Consider the following 12,661-nt stretch of genomic DNA (forward strand, 5'->3'; position numbering starts at 1 on the left):
GAAAGGTCATGAATCGGCCCTGGTCCTGTTCGGGCTACAGCCAAACCTTCTGAGTAGATAGAACCTGGGTGTGTGTCCAGCTGATTTCTACACAGATTAAATGCTGTACTGCTTGGAGCCAGCAGGACGGATAGCCACACCTGGATTATCTGAAGAGTCCAGCAGGTGCTGCTTGGAAACAGAGCTGGCTTCGCCTCCAGCTGAGAAGAAGCTTTGAAGAGGCCATCCTGGGTCCGGGCTGATCTTCCTGCTCAGGCGCTTCACTGTGAACTGGAAGCATTTCCCAGCACAAGAGAGGCACAACATTCAGTCCCGGGCTCGCCAACTATGCCCAAAACTGACCCTAGACTGAGTGAATACCGGCGCAAGTCACTAAATAACAAATGAGTGGAGAGAAGCCCCCTGGAGCACTCTCTGGGGCGGTTGTATCATCATTGCAGTTTGCGAGTCCTTAATAGCAAATTTTACCGATTCGCTATTAAGGACTCACAAAATGCAAAGTATGTAGGTTTCGCAATGATAATTGGAATTCTTACATATTCCTTAATAGTGAATAGCAAATTGCGATTCGCAATTAAGGAATACCTTCCCATTCATTCCTATGGGCTTAGAGGACCATAGGAATGAATGGGCAGACATTCGCAATTTGCGAATACCCAATAAGTACTCGCCTAATTGAGAATGCAATTTCAAGGGTGCGGGGGTGTCAAAAGGACACCTGTTGCATCCCTGAAATATGCATGTGTTCATATGCAGTGCACATGCATGCCCTAAGGGCATATATGTGCGCCACATAGCACTTCGAAAAATGCTAATTATCACCAACTTGAAGTTGTGGTAATTTGAGATTCCTTAAGGCCAGATTGCAAATTTCGGGTGCCTCCTCTAATGCATTCGCAAAATAGGGAATCACAAATTTTGCGATTCCTTATTTTGTGATGGCCTTTTGGGATGATACATCCCAAAAGGCTTTTTCCAGTTCACAAACGGGCAGATTCTGTGAATCGGCTCGTTTGCAAATGGGAAAACCTACGATACATATGGCCCTCTGTCCGGAAATCGCAATGCTCTGCCCCAAAAAGAGACTTTGGAGCGGAATAAGAATTTGGCGGAGGGAGTAGTCTGTTGCAACAGTGACAGGGTACCTTTTCCACCAAACTCAAGGTCTGCCCGCCTGATTTAGAAGCAGGCAGACCTAAAGTATGTCAACGATGGAGTGTACTCTGGCTCTGTCATGGATATACTCTCCTGAAAGCCCGACAGAGTACGGGCGACTGCTGTTTAACACATACCCCTGCCCGCCCTATTTAGAGTGGATGGTGTTATGTGTTTTTTGCTGTTCATCACGCACAGTGGGACAGCAAAAAAAATAATGACCTTCCCACACCAGGGGAGAAAACTGTTGGTTCATTGGTTTTTTTCATTTTTCAAAAACAAACTCCCCACCCACTTTGGAAGTTTGTTTGTGAAAATATTAAACTTTGTAAAAATTCGATGGATGGCCATCCTGTCTGACGGGACCGCCTGTCAAACGTTTCCAACATTGACAGGAACCACTGTGACGTGTTTAGGGTGGTCTATGTGGCTGAAGAAGGACTCTAGATTTGACGGGTGAGGCCCCTCGGAGTGATGGGAGCAAAGTCGGGCGTCATCCTGAGGGTACACCCTTGCCCACACACCTCTAAATCAGCCCCTATGCTACCCTGCTGGTCGCTCTGCAGCACAGCAAGCACTATGCCAAGCTGGTATTGTGTCTGCACTAGAGCACCCCCTCCCTGGGGGCTCTGTGAATTTCAGGAGACACTTGGGGCTCCTCTGGAGCTCATGGAATTGACCCGGAAGCTCGTGTGTGGTGTCTTCTTTGGGGTTCAAAGGAATTTAGGGTCCCCCTACTCTTCTATCCTCAGTCCCTTGTCCACCGAACTCTCATGCGATGGAGAGTCAAAGGCGAAATAAAGCTTCAACATCAACCGGTAGAGCCTGTGTGATGGACATCTGAAGTTGCCATGGTAACCCACCCTCGGGCGCACACCGAAAACCTTAATTTCAACTGCAAGTGGAAAGATGCGGGTTCATCCAGCCTGACCAGCATCGGAAACCCGAGCCTTGAGGTTCAAGCCCAGACTGGCACATCCGAAGATGATGATAGATACTGGCCGGTTGAGATACGCCTTCCTTAGTCCATCCGGTAGCCTCATCTAGTAAACTGTGAGGCAATGATGCTGGTCCCACTGTTGTGTCACTGCATCTTAAAAGTGAATTGAGGGCAGGATCCTGTAAAATGCTCACAGAAACCAGAGCAATGTTGACCCTACAACCACCGCACTGGCCTTAAAACTAACCCTGGGCGTAGTTCGCGAAGTAGCGCTACACATAGCTACGCGTAGTGCACTTCGCACTACGCTAGCTATGCGTAGCACTACGCGAACCGCGTTGTAGCCTGTTCGGGGATGATTGCACAGTGCCGGATGCTTGTCCACACTGTACAATCATTGAAAACGACATCTCGCACAGTGCAAGCTGTCGTTTTCGGCCGCTCAAGTAGATTTCTACTCGAGCAGCAGCTTTCTCAACGCGGACTGGTAGTTTCTCATCGCGAGTGGTAGCGAGCATACGCGACCACTCGCAATGAGAAACCTGACCTGCCCGCGTTGAGAATCTTGCCGGGAGGTTTATTTTCCCGCTCGCGATCGGCAACTCGATGTTGATGATCGCGAACGGGGAAAAAGTCTCGCCGGGATGTCATTTTGCTTGCTCGTGGTTGCCAACTTGACATTGAGGACCGCGAGCAAGCAAAAAATGACCGCTGCACTATGCTACGCGTGTTTGCACTGTGCTATGTGCAATTCATGTAGTGCGAAGTAGCGCAAACTTCGCAAACTATGCGAGCGTAGCATAGTTGTCTGCCCAGGTCTACTTAAAACTTGAATATGAGGCCACAGCGCTCGACCTCTTGAGGTTGAATGCTTGGGTGCCCCAACCATAAACAGAAAGTTCTACAAAAGTAACTTTACAGGTGTACCAATTACGGGTCCTACTTCATGAGGGACTGAAAAGAAGAAAGAATGACCTGTCTGTCCAACTATGATATTCATGTGAACTACTGAACTTTCTGTAAAAAACTGTTATGAAGGTATGATGCGTTCCCTCTTTTGTAGAGCTTCCTTTAAAATGCTACTGTTTGTGAGAACCTTTGCGTTAAGTGTCAGATCTGAAACCAACTTTCATGGCACTTACAAGACGTTCCCCTGCGGCCCCTGGACACGCAGGGCTGTATTTGGTGCGGGTGACGGGTGCGGGTGACGGGTGCGGGTGACGGGTGCCGGTGCTGTCCAAGTGTCGCCACTACCTCTGGATTCTACTAGAGAGCAAGTTACTCCAGCTGGGAACTGAGCTCTGTGGTGAGGGGGAACTGAAAATGTACATTCTGATATCCCTAGTCTATGTACGCCTTGGCATCTGTAGGGTACACGGGGCATATGGAAAGTGTCACAGACCAGGGCCTTTGTACGCCTCTAGGGTGCATGAGGAGTATGTACAAAAGCGACAGACCACAGACTGTAGACCTTGTTACCTGTAGGGTGTGTGAGAGGTTTATAGAGTTCGATAGTCCAGGGCTTCTATACTCCTTGTTGCCTGTAGGGTACGCAATGGGTATGGAAAGTGTGACAGTCCAGGGCGTATTTATACGCCTTGTAACCTATAGGGTACGTGAGGGGTATGGAGAGTGTGACAGTCCAGGGCGTATATACGCCTTGTAACCTATAGGGTATGCTAAGGGTATGGAAAGTGTGACAGTCCAGGGCATATATATACGCCTTGTAACCTATAGGGTATGCTAAGGGTATGGAAAGTGTGACAGTCCAGGGCATATATATACACCTTGTAACCTATATGGTACGTGAGGGGTATGGAGTGTGTGGTGCAGCAGTCCAGGGTCTCTGTACTCTTTGTTACCTGTAGGGTGTGTGAGAGGTATATAGAGTGCGATAGTCCAGGGCCTGTGTACACCTTGCTGCCTGTAGGGTGCATGGTGAGATGAGAACAGATCAGCATAAAGGGCCTTCCTGTGTCTATTACTGGCAACATAGGGAGATCTTAAGTTGAGACCAGCCTGCTGCTTTTCACCTGTAGAATACCTGTGGCGTGTGGGGCCAGAGGAATGACTAGGACCATCCAGCTGCTTCTTACCTGTAGAATACCTGTGGAGTGTGGGGCCAGTGGAAGAACTAGGGCCAACCTGCTGCTTGTCACCTGTACAGTGCCTGTGGATTGTGTGCCTGTGGAGTGTGGGGCCAGTGAAAGACCAAGGGCCATCCTGTTGCTTGTCACCTGTACAGTGCCTGTGGAGTATGGGGCCAGTGAAAGACCAAGGGCCATCCTTCTGCTTTTCACATGTAGAGTGCCTGTGGATTGTGTGCCTGTGGAGTGTGGGGCCAGTGAAAGACCAAGGGCCATCCTGCTGCTTGTCACCTGTACAGTGACTGTGGAGTATGGGGCTAGTGAAAGACCTAGGGCCATCCTGCTGCTTGTCACCTGTAGAGTGCCTATGGAGTGTGGGCCTGTGGAAGACGAAGGGCCAACCTGCTGCTTGTCATTTGTAGAGTGCCTATGGATTGTGTGCCTGTGGAAGAACTAGGGCCATCCAGCTGCTTGTCACCTATAGAGTGCCTGTGGATTGTGTGCATGTGGAGTATGGGGGCCAGTGAAAGCCCAAGGGCCCTCCTGCTGCTCGTCACCTGTGGGCCACACGTGGGCTGCGTGGCACAGTTTACAGGGTGCCAGGGAATCACCAGTCCACGCCGCTGGCCCCGTCACCAGCACATGGCTTCCACCAGCCCCATCACCTGTAGATAATGGTAGCCTGAGAGGGGGGGCGTGGTACTGCAGACCTGCTCCTCTCACCTGTGGGGCTCAGGTGTGTTCAGGACGGTGCTTGTCAGTGTCTCACCTGTGGGGCTCAGGTGTGTTCAGGGCCGTGCTTGTCAGTGTCTCACCTGTGGGGCTCAGGTGTGTTCAGGGCCGTGCTTGTCAGTGTCTCACCTGTGGGGCTCAGGTGTGTTCAGCGCGGTGCTTCTCAGTGTCTCACCTGTGGGCTCAGTTGTGTTCAGGGCGGTGCTTGTCAGTGTCTCACCTGTGGGCTCAGGTGTGTTCAGGACGGTGCTTCTCAGTGTCTCACCTGTGGGGCTCAGGTGTGTTCAGGGCCGTGCTTGTCAGTGTCTCACCTGTGGGGCTCAGGTGTTTTCAGGGCCGTGCTTGTCAGTGTCTCACCTGTGGGGCTCAGGTGTGTTCAGGGTGGTGCTTGTCAGTGTCTCACCTGTGGGGCTCAGGTGTGTTCAGGGCCGTGCTTGTCAGTGTCTCACCTGTGGGGCTCAGGTGTGTTCAGGGTGGTGCTTGTCAGTGTCTCACCTGTGGGGCTCAGGTGTGTTCAGGGCCGTGCTTGTCAGTGTCTCACCTGTGGGGCTCCGGTGTGTTCATGGCGGTGCTTGTCAGTGTCTCACCTGTGGGGCTCAGGTGTGTTCAGGGCGGTGCTTGTCAGTGTCTCACCTGTGGGGCTTAGGTGTGTTCAGGGCGGTGCTTGTCAGTGTCTCACCTGTGGGCTCAGGTGTGTTCAGGGCGGTGCTTGTCAGTGTCTCACCTGTGGGGCTCAGGTGTGTTCAGGGCGGTGCTTCTCAGTGTCTCACCTGTGGGGCTCAGGTGTGTTCAGGGCGGTGCTTCTCAGTGTCTCACCTGTGGGGCTCAGGTTTGTTCAGGGCGGTGCTTGTCAGTGTCTCACCTGTGGGGCTCTGGTGTGTTCAGGGCGGTGCTTGTCAGTGTCTCACCTGTGGGGTCCGGTGTGTTCAGGGCGGTGCTTGTCAGTGTCTCACCTGTGGGGCTCAGGTGTGTTCAGGGCGGTGCTTCTCAGTGTCTCACCTGTGGGGCTCAGGTGTGTTCAGGGCGGTGCTTGTCAGTGTCTCACCTGTGGGGCTCAGGTGTGTTCAGGGCGGTGCTTCTCAGTGTCTCACCTGTGGGGCTCAGGTGTGTTCAGGGCGGTGCTTGTCAGTGTCGCACCTGTGGGGCTCAGGTGTGTTCAGGGCGGTGCTTGTCAGTGTCTCACCTGTGGGGCTCAGGTGTGTTCAGGGCGGTGGTTGTCAGTGTCTCACCTGTGGGCTCAGGTGTGTTCAGGGCGGTGCTTGTCAGTGTCTCACCTGTGGGGCTCAGGTGTGTTCAGGGCGGTGCTTCTCAGTGTCTCACCTGTGCGGCGCAGGTGTGTTCAGGGCGGTGCTTCTCAGTGTCTCACCGGTGGGGCTCAGGTGTGTTCAGGGCGGTGCTTGTCAGTGTCTCACCTGTGGGCTCAGGTGTGTTCAGGGCGGTGCTTCTCAGTGTCTCACCTGTGGGGCTCAGGTGTGTTCATGGCGGTGCTTGTCAGTGTCTCACCTGTGGGGCTCAGGTGTGTTCAGGGCGGTGCTTCTCAGTGTCTCACCTGTGGGGCGCAGGTGTGTTCAGGGCGGTGCTTCTCAGTGTCTCACCTGTGGGGCTCAGGTGTGTTCAGGGCGGTGCTTGTCAGTGTCTCACCTGTGGGGCTCAGGTGTGTTCAGGGCGGTGCTTCTCAGTGTCTCACCTGTGGGCTCAGGTGTGTTCAGGGCGGTGCTTGTCAGTGTCTCTCCTGTGGGGCTCAGGTGTGTTCAGGGCGGTGCTTCTCAGTGTCTCACGTGTGGGGCTCAGGTGTGTTCAGCACGGTGCTTCTCAGTGTCTCACCTGTGGGCTCAGGTGTGTTCAGGGCGGTGCTTCTCAGTGTCTCACCTGTGGGGCTCAGGTGTGTCCAGAGCGGTGCTTGTCAGTGTCTCACCTGTGGGGCTCAGGTGTGTTCAGGGCGGTGCTTCTCAGTGTCTCACCTGTGGGGCTCAGGTGTGTTCAGGGCGGTGCTTGTCAGTGTCTCACCTGTGGGGCTCAGGTGTGTTCAGGGCGGTGCTTGTCAGTGTCTCACCTGTGGGGCTCAGGTGTGTTCAGGGCGGTGCTTCTCAGTGTCTCACCTGTGGGCTCAGGTGTGTTCAGGGCGGTGCTTGTCAGTGTCTCACCTGTGGGGCTCAGGTGTGTTCAGGGCGGTGCTTCTCAGTGTCTCACCTGTGGGGCTCAGGTGTGTTCAGGGCGGTGCGTGTCAGTGTCTTACCTGTGGGGCTCAGGTGTGTTCAGAGCGGTGCTTGTCAGTGTCTGACTTGTGGGGCTCAGGTGTGTTCAGGGCGGTGCTTGTCAGTGCCTCACCTGTGGGCTGAAGTGTTTTCAGGGCGTTGCTTGTCAGTATCTCACCTGTGGGCTCAGGTGTGTTCAGGGCGGTGCTTGTCAGTGTCTCACCTGTGGGGCTCAGGTGTGTCCAGGGCGGTGCTTGTCAGTGTCTCACCTGTGGGGCTCAGGTGTGTTCAGGGCGGTGCTTCTCAGTGTCTCACCGGTGGGGCACAGGTGTGTTCATGGCGGTGCTTGTCAGTGTCTCACCTGTGGGGCTCAGGTGTGTTCAGGGCGGTGCTTCTCAGTGTCTCACCTGTGGGGCGCAGGTGTGTTCAGGGCGGTGCTTCTCAGTGTCTCACCTGCGGGGCTCAGGTGTGTACAGGGCGGTGCTTGTCAGTGTCTCACCTGTGGGGTCAGGTGTGTTCAGGGCGGTGCTGGTCAGTGTCTCACCTGTGGGGCTCAGGTGTGTTCAGGGCGGTGCTTGTCTGTGTCTCACCTGTGGGGCTCAGGTGTGTTCAGGGCGGTGCTTGTCAGTGTCTCACCTGTGGGGCTCAGGTTTGTTCAGGGCGGTGCTTGTCAGTTTCTCACCTGTGGGGCTCAGGTGTGTTCAGGGCGGTGCTTCTCAGTGTCTCAACTGTGGGGCTCAGGTGTGTTCAGGGCGGTGCTTGTCAGTGTCTCACCTGTGGGGCTCAGGTGTGTTCAGGGCGGTGCTTGTCAGTGTCTCACCTGTGGGGCTCAGGTGTGTTCAGGGCGGTGCTTCTCAGTGTCTCACCTGTGGGCTCAGGTGTGTTCAGGGCGGTGCTTGTCAGTGTCTCTCCTGTGGGGCTCAGGTGTGTTCAGGGCGGTGCTTCTCAGTGTCTCACCTGTGGGGCTCAGGTGTGTTCAGCGCGGTGCTTCTCAGTGTCTCACCTGTGGGCTCAGGTGTGTTCAGGGCGGTGCTTCTCAGTGTCTCACCTGTGGGCTCAGGTGTGGTTCAGGGCGGTGCTTGTCAGTGTCTCACCTGTGGGCTCAGGTGTGTTCAGGGCGGTGCTTGTCAGTGTCTCATCTGTGGGCTCAGGTGTGTTCAGGGCAGTGCTTGTCAGTGTCTTACCTGTGGGCTCAGGTGTGTTCAGGGCGGTGCTTGTCAGTGTCTTACCTGTGGGGCTCAGGTGTGTCCAGAGCGGTGCTTGTCAGTGTCTCACCTGTGGGGCTCAGGTGTGTTCAGGGCGGTGCTTGTCAGTGTCTCACCTGTGGGGCTCAGGTGTGTTCAGGGCGGTGCTTCTCAGTGTCTCACCTGTGGGGCTAAGGTGTGTTCAGGGCGGTGCTTGTCAGTGTCTCACCTGTGGGGCTCAGGTGTGTTCAGGGCGGTGCTTGTCAGTGTCTCACCTGTGGGGCTCAGGTGTGTTCAGGGCGGTGCTTCTCAGTGTCTCACCTGTGGGGCTCAGGTGTGTTCAGGGCGGTGCTTGTCAGTGTCTCACCTGTGGGGCTCAGGTGTGTTCAGGGCGGTGCTTCTCAGTGTCTCACCTGTGGGGCTCAGGTGTGTTCAGGGCGGTGCGTGTCAGTGTCTTACCTGTGGGGCTCAGGTGTGTTCAGAGCGGTGCTTGTCAGTGTCTGACTTGTGGGGCTCAGGTGTGTTCAGGGCGGTGCTTGTCAGTGCCTCACCTGTGGGCTGAAGTGTGTTCAGGGCGTTGCTTGTCAGTGTCTCACCTGTGGGCTCAGGTGTGTCCAGGGCGGTGCTTGTCAGTGTCTCACCTGTGGGGCTCAGGTGTGTCCAGGGCGGTGCTTCTCAGTGTCTCACCTGTGGGGCTCAGGTGTGTTCAGGGCGGTGCTTGTCAGTGCCTCACCTGTGGGCTCAGGTATGTTCAGGGCGGTGCTTCTCAGTGTCTCACCTGTGGGGCTCAGGTGTGTTCAGGGCGTTGCTTGTCAGTGTCTCACCTGTGGGCTCAGGTGTGTTCAGGGCGGTGCTTGTCAGTGTCTCACCTGTGTGGCGCAGGTGTGTTCAGGGCGGTGCTTGTCAGTGTCTCACCTGTGGGGCTCAGGTGTGTTCAGGGCGGTGGTGGTCAGTGTCTCACCTGTGGGGCTCAGGTGTGTTCAGGGCGGTGCTTGTCAGTGTCTCACCTGTGGGCTCAGGTGTGTTCAGGGCGGTGCTTGTCAGTGTCTCACCTGTGGGGCTCAGGTGTGTTCAGGGCGGTGCTTGTCAGTGTCTCACCTGTGGGGCTCAGGTGTGCTCAGGGCGGTGCTTCTCAGTGTCTCACCTGTGGGGCTCCGGTGTGTTCAGGGCGGTGCTTGTCAGTGTCTCACCTGTGAGCTCAGGTGTGTTCAGGGCGGTGCTTGTCAGTGTCTCACCTGTGGGCTCAGGTGTGTTCAGGGCGGTGCTTGTCAGTGTCTCACCTGTGGGGCTCAGGTGTGTCCAGGGCGGTGCTTGTCAGTGTCTCACCTGTGGGGCTCAGGTGTGTCCAGGGCGGTGCTTCTCAGTGTCTCACCTGTGGGCTCAGGTGTGTTCAGGGCGGTGCTTGTCAGTGTCTCACCTGTGGGGCTCAGGTGTGTTCAGGGCGGTGCTTGTCAGTTTCTCACCTGTGGGCTCAGGTGTGTTCAGGGCGGTGCTTCTCAGTGTCTCACCTGTGGGGCTCAGGTGTGTTCAGGGCGTTGCTTGTCAGTGTCTCACCTGTGGGCTCAGGTGTGTTCAGGGCGGTGCTTGTCAGTTTCTCACCTGTGGACTCAGGTGTGTTCAGGGCGGTGCTTGTCAGTGTCTCACCTGTGGGGCTCAGGTGTGTTCAGGGCGGTGCTTGTCAGTGTCTCACCTGTGGGGCTCCGGTGTGTTCATGGCGGTGCTTGTCAGTGTCTCACCTGTGGGGCTCAGGTGTGTTCAGGGCGGTGCTTCTCAGTGTCTCACCTGTGGGGCTCAGGTGTGTCCAGAGCGGTGCTTGTCAGTGTCTCACCTGTGGGGCTCAGGTGTGTTCAGGGCCGTGCGTGTCAGTGTCTTACCTGTGGGCTCAGGTGTGTTCAGGGCGGTGCTTCTCAGTGTCTCACCTGTGGGGCTCAGGTGTGTTCAGGGCGGTGCTTGTCAGTGTCTCACCTGTGGGGCTCAGGTGTGTTCAGGGCGGTGCTTGTCAGTGTCTCACCTGTGGGGCTCAGGTGTGTTCAGGGCGGTGCGTGTCAGTGTCTCACCTGTGGGGCTCAGGTGTGTTCAGGGCGGTGCTTGTCAGTGTCTCACCTGTGGGGCTCAGGTGTGTTCAGGGCGGTGCTTGTCAGTGTCTCACCTGTGGGGCTCAGGTGTGTTCACGGCGGTGCTTCTCAGTGTCTCACCTGTGGGGCTCAGGTGTGTCCAGGGCGGTGCTTGTCAGTGTCTCACCTGTGGGGCTCAGGTGTGTTCAGGGCGGCGCTTCTCAGTGTCTCACCTGTGGGGCTCAGGTGTGTCCAGGGCGGTGCTTGTCAGTGTCTCACCTGTGGGGCTCAGGTGTGTTCAGGGCGGCGCTTCTCAGTGTCTCACCTGTGGGGCTCAGGTATGTTCAGGGCGGTGCTTGTCAGTGTCTCACCTGTGGGGCTCAGGTGTGTTCAGGGCGGTGCTTCTCAGTGTCTCACCTGTGGGGCTCAGGTGTTTTCAGGGCGGTGCTGGTCAGTGTCTCACCTGTGGGCTCAGGTGTGTTCAGGGCGGTGCTGGTCAGTGTCTCACCTGTGGGGCTCTGGTGTGTTCAGGGCGGTGCTGGTCAGTGTCTTACCTGTGGGCTCAGGTGTGTTCAGGGCGGGTCTTCTCAGTGTCTCACCTGTGGGGCTCAGGTGTGTTCAGGGCGGTGCTGGTCAGTGTCTCACCTGTGGGGCTCAGGTGTGTTCAGGGCCCTGCTTGTCAGTGTCTCACCTGTGGGGCTCAGGTGTGTTCAGGGCCGTGCTTGTCAGTGTCTCACCTGTGGGGCTCAGGTGTGTTCAGGGCCGTGCTTGTCAGTGTCTCACCTGTGGGGCTCAGGTGTGTTCAGGGCGGTGCTTGTCAGTGTCTCACCTGTGGGGCTCAGGTGTGTTCAGGGCGGTGCTTGTCAGTGTCTCACCTGTGGGGCTCAGGTGTGTTCAGGGCGGTGCTTCTCAGTGTCTCACCTGTGGGGCTCAGGTGTGTTCAGGGCGGTGCTGGTCAGTGTCTCACCTGTGGGCTCAGGTGTGTTCAGGGCGGTGCTTCTCAGTGTCTCACCTGTGGGGCTCAGGTGTGTTCAGGGCAGTGCTTCTCAGTGTCTCACCTGTGGGCTCAGGTGTGTTCAGGGCGGTGCTGGTCAGTGTCTCACCTGTGGGCTCAGGTGTGTTCAGGGCGGTGCTTGTCAGTGTCTCACCTGTGGGGCTCAGGTGTGTTCAGGGCGGTGCTTCACAGTGTCTCACCTGTGGGGCTCAGGTGTGTTCAGGGCGGTGCTTGTCAGTGTCTCACCTGTGGGGCTCAGGTGTGTTCAGGGCGGTGCTTCTCAGTGTCTCACCTGTGGGGCTCAGGTGTGTTCAGGGCGGTGCTTCTCAGTGTCTCACCTGTGGGGCTCAGGTGTGTTCAGGGCGGTGCTTGTCAGTGTCTCACCTGTGGGGCTCAGGTGTGTTCAGGGCGGTGCTTGTCAGTGTCTCACCTGTGGGGCTCAGGTGTGTTCAGGGCGGTGCTTGTCAGTGTCTCACCTGTGGGGCTCAGGTGTGTTCAGGGCGGTGCTTCTCAGTGTCTCACCTGTGGGGCTCCGGTGTGTTCAGGGCGGTGCTTGTCAGTGTCTCACCTGTGGGCTCAGGTGTGTTCAGGGCGGTGCTTGTCAGTGTCTCATCTGTGGGCTCAGGTGTGTTCAGGGCAGTGCTTGTCAGTGTCTTACCTGTGGGCTCAGGTGTGTTCAGGGCGGTGCTTGTCAGTGTCTCACCTGTGGGGCTCAGGTGTGTTCAGGGCGGTGCTTCTCAGTGTCTCACCTGTGGGGCTCAGGTGTGTTCAGGGCGGTGCTTGTCAGTGTCTCACCTGTGGGGCTCAGGTGTGTTCAGGGCGGTGCTTCTCAGTGTCTCACCTGTGGGGCTCAGGTGTGTTCAGGGCGGTGCTGGTCAGTGTCTCACCTGTGGGCTCAGGTGTGTTCAGGGCGGTGCTTCTCAGTGTCTCACCTGTGGGGCTCAGGTGTGTTCAGGGCGGTGCTTCTCAGTGTCTCACCTGTGGGCTCAGGTGTGTTCAGGGCGGTGCTGGTCAGTGTCTCACCTGTGGGCTCAGGTGTGTTTAGGGCGGTGCTTGTCAGTGTCTCACCTGTGGGGCTCAGGTGTGTTCAGGGCGGTGCTTCTCAGTGTCTCACCTGTGGGGTTCAGGTGTGTTCAGGGCGGTGCTTGTCAGTGTCTCACCTGTGGGGCTCAGGTGTGTTCAGGGCGGTGCTTCTCAGTGTCTCACCTGTGGGGCTCAGGTGTGTTCAGGGCGGTGCTTGTCAGTGTCTCATCTGTGGGCTCAGGTGTGTTCAGGGCCGTGCTTGTCAGTGTCTCACCTGTGGGGCTCAGGTGTGTTCAG

General features: G+C 56.4%; 1 protein-coding gene across 1 annotated transcript in view; it reads right to left on the reverse strand.

Moving 5' to 3' along the window:
• Positions 1-12,661, reverse strand: part of ASS1 (argininosuccinate synthase 1) — a 358,057-nt gene that overhangs the window by 76,929 nt on the left and 268,467 nt on the right. The window lies entirely within an intron of this gene.

Source organism: Lissotriton helveticus, chromosome 5_1, assembly GCF_964261635.1.
Source record: "Lissotriton helveticus chromosome 5_1, aLisHel1.1, whole genome shotgun sequence".
NCBI classification, from domain to species: Eukaryota; Metazoa; Chordata; class Amphibia; order Caudata; family Salamandridae; genus Lissotriton; species Lissotriton helveticus.